A 4,306-nucleotide genomic window follows, 5' to 3' on the forward strand; every position below is an offset into this window, starting at 1 on the left:
AAAACGACCGTGAAGCTAAAGGGCTATAGTGCCACAAACAAAGTTAACTTCCCACAAAGACAGGTGGGAAAAAGGGCTACCTAAGTATGGTTCTCAACCAGAGACAACGATAGACAGCTGTCCCTGATTGAGAACCCTACCCGGCCAAAACATAGAAATACAAATACTAAAGAACATAGAATACCCACCCCAAATCACACCCTGACCAAACCAAATAGAGACATAAAAAGGCTCTCTAAGGTCAGGGCGTGACACTCAGAGCGTATCATTATGTTCCTTCACTCATTCACACACATTGTTCAAAGGCAAACAACCCCGACAGATGAAAATGCACATGCTTTACTTACTTAGTCCTATTAACTTATCAATGGAATAGGCTAATAAATAGCCTAATGCATGGCTGGCTACTACTGTCTGCATTTCTTCCAGGCAGATTTAATTCGCTTGCTCCATTACATTTAAGTGATTTAGCAGACGCTCTTATCCAGAGCGACTTACAAATTGGAAAGTTCATACATATTCATCCTGGTCCCCCCGTGGGGAATGAACCCACAACCCTGGCGTTGCAAGCGCCATGCTCTACCAACTGAGCCACACGGGACAATATTGTTTCACTTTTGAGAGGTGCAAAACCTTTCACTCCTGACACTTATGCCACAACATTTGTACATTCAAAATAAACTATCTACATTTGTCATTTTAATTTATAATGATCTGTCGCTCTGTAAACTTGCCTGGGCGAGAATAATTAATAATAGCAGGCAAACATTGGCTTGGATGACGACATTTGTCGACAAATGTCGTCAGCCATGGATTAATTATGCGGACAGATAATGTAGGCCTACTAAACAATGCCAAGTAGACAGACAAAAACAGACAAAAACAACCATGACATCAGCAAAGTCGACAGGAAATAACTAGATTTAACAACAATGACTAGCTACGGGTTCTGATTCATACATAATGTTTGGAGAAGGGGAGACTTTGAGATGACTGTGAGATGGGGAAATGAGTGCAGAGGGAGAGCGGCTTGTTATAATCTAATCATTGCAGCAGGCTCAACCTATTCCCCGCCTGTTTCTTTACAGACAGAAGAACTAGCCAATAGTTGTTTAGAGCACACAGTTATGTGTGCTGGCAACTGGAAATGACCTTTTCCCGATGGCGGATAATTACCAAAAAAACTTGCGTAATCGTATTCGGAAAATTCTCCACTCCTAGTGCTCCCAGTACATCACTGAGGCCGAGCTCCTTGCCATCCAGAACCTCTATATCAGGCGGTGTCAGACAGGGACGGGCTGGGAATGAAAAATGGCCCTGGACTTTTTGACTCAGACCGGCCCACCAAAACCCCCCCAGCGATAGACCACCGCCCAAACCACACTTTATGTAAAAAGATTACTAATCAATATTTATAACAATAACTTTAGTAAAATATATGTAAAATAAAACAAGGGGAACGTGTTGCTCTTAGGAGGAGGCTGGCTAGAAGGAGCACATATTGGCACAATGGCACTGGCAGCAAGGTGGCAAGAATCTCTGGAAACATCTGACCAGAAAAATGTATAATATAGGAAGAAATGTGTTGGTGAAAAGACTGGTGAGTAGGCAAGTCATAGAATAAAATAAAAATAAAAATATTTCCTACCTCCTTAAATTAGCAATTTCTGCAGCAGCTCACTTCTCTCAGCAATGCCATATATAACCAGGTCACTGTCCAGGGCCATTAAAACATCTCGCTCAGTAGCCATGAGCATAAAAGCCTCCAGGTGCTGTTGAGAGAGTGCTCCTGAGCCTACTCTTGAGGAATTTCAGAGTAGAGAAGCTCCGCTCGCAAGCTACCTGGGTTACTGACAGGGTAAGTAGGAACTTGTAAGCAAGGCCCAGAATGTGGTATGCGTCAGTCAATAAATAGGTTGTACTGACTAAGAATACTGTAGCAACAGGACAGTCCTTGCAAGATGAACAGCTCTTGTTCACCATCTCCACCTCGTCTTCATTTCCTTCAGGTACATGATCCTCCATAGTCCTGGTTGTGTATTCTTCAAATCCCGATTGTTTTAACCTGTTCTGCCAGACTCATGAGCTCACTCTGTAAATTGGCCACCGTTGCTCTGCTGTCAAATTTGATCAAACATTTGCTTAGTGCTTGAAGGGCTGTCTGTGGAAGGCCACTGGCAACGGATGTTATCTGACTAAAGTGTTTAGGGTCCAGAAGAGCCATGTTGGCATACAAAGTGCCATTACTCAGAAATCGCAGATGGATGCCATCTATAACTGTATCCAGAATTTGATTATGGACACCAATCCTGTATGCACTCTTGCCCCAGTAAAAGTCTTGTTTTGTGCCATCTCTCCAGGCATGGTTTTCTTCTTTTGAGCCCTTTTCGTTGGCAGAGTGGTCGCGATCTCCAGCTCTGTTTCTTCATCCCGTTCCTGCAACTTCCTGTTGGCCCACTGAACAAATGTGTCTGCAGCTGCCTTTACTTTTTCAAAATCTCTTGCCGTTCCTTTCAGCGGCTCCTCTGTAGACACAACCACACGGTGCGCAGACGGAATGTCCGTTCCACTTGTTTGAAGATATTTTGAGACTGGTGAGGTGACCTGAAATATTCGGAGGAATATCTGAGCTGTAAGTATTGTTTCATACTTCAGCAACCCCTCAATGTATCCTTGTGCCTTGACCCGTGCAGTAGTGTTGATGTTTTTCTGATCTTGTATGGTTGAAAGAGTGAGATGGACATCAAAATACAGACCCTCATCTGGATTTCCAAAAGCTCCAAAGGCCTTCTTTAAGGCACTGTCTTTAGCCCACCAGCGTGTCTCTCCAATTGGAACAAGACGTCTGTGTCTTGGGTCCTTGCTCTCCTTCTCCCCAATGTTCATCCTCTGGTAGGATTCACGGAAGAACACAGCTATGTTGTTAATGAGAGAAAAAAGTGACCCACTTGCCAAGACACTCTGTTGTGTCTGCCAAAACAAGGTTCAAAATATGTACATAGCACCACACATGCACTTGATTGGTGGACTTTGCAGGGAGCAGGGCAGAGAAGCCTTTATTCTGCCCTTGCATACTGGAGGCTCCATCAGTGGAATTGCCAATTCACTTGCTGATGTCAAGCTTCATGTTTTCCAGTACTTCACTCAGTACCTGGACAAAGTATTGTTCAGTGGATGCCTCGCATTTCACCACAGCCACAAGCCTCTCACGGATGACGTTCGTCACATATCTGACTATGACAGAGCATTGACCTTGTGTTGTAATGTCCTGTCAATCTGGACTGAAAACATACCGGCTTCCTAGATTTCACTTGCTATGGTGGCCTGCATTGTGTGTTGGATGATGGTAATGACGTTATCAATGGTAGTCTTTGATAATAGAGTGATTAGAGAGCCTCTGCCCTCTCTTGACCTAGACTCATGCAGTTTTGTGCTTTTCTCTATGCAGGCAGTGAGATGCTCTTTCATACACAGGTTGTACTTTCCCAGCAGAATGATCATCTCTAAAAAGTTTCCATGGTCAATGCCGCTGTCATCTAACGTATAAGCTGCTTCAGTGTCACGCCCTGACCTTAGTTATATATGTTTTCTGTATTATTTTTGGTCAGGTCAGGGTGTGACGTGGGTGGGTATGCGTGTTTTGTGTTGTCTAGGGTTTTTTGTAGATCTATGGGGTTTTTGTAAGTCTAGGTTATTGTAGGTCTATGGTGGCCTGAGTTGGTTCCCAATCAGAGGCAGCTGTTTATCGTTGTCTCTGATTGGGGATCCTATTTAGGTTGCCATTTTCCATTTAGGTTTTGTGGGTTATTGTCTATGTGTAGTTGCATGTCAGCACTCGTTTGATTAGCTTCACGTTTGTTGTGTTATTTTGTTAGTTTGTTTAGTGTTCTTCGTTAATAAAAGAAGAATGTATTCAAATCACTCTGCGCCTTGGTCTCCTCACTACGACGAACGTGACATTCAGACTGTATGCCTCTGTAGCTCAGACCTCTCTTGCCTATGACTTTAACAACATCTATAATGCGCTCTAGCACTTGCCTTGTTCTGCACGCTTGCTCTCTATGAGCAGACATCTGACTGCCGATGAGCAGGCTCTCAATGTTACCTTTGGAGGACCTTAGAAAGTAGGCCTCAGCATAACCTCTATGCATAACGCTCTTCTCATGCTCTCCCACTCTCTGATGGARATGCRWCCAGTCTGCCATTCCYTTCARGAAAGGGCTGRTCTCMGTGGGCTTTGCAAATGCCATACAAARYAAGCAGAATAAAYCARGGTTCTCTTCARTGTATGACAGCTACTTCCTGT

Source organism: Salvelinus sp. IW2-2015, linkage group LG32, assembly GCF_002910315.2.
Source record: "Salvelinus sp. IW2-2015 linkage group LG32, ASM291031v2, whole genome shotgun sequence".
NCBI classification, from domain to species: Eukaryota; Metazoa; Chordata; class Actinopteri; order Salmoniformes; family Salmonidae; genus Salvelinus; species Salvelinus sp. IW2-2015.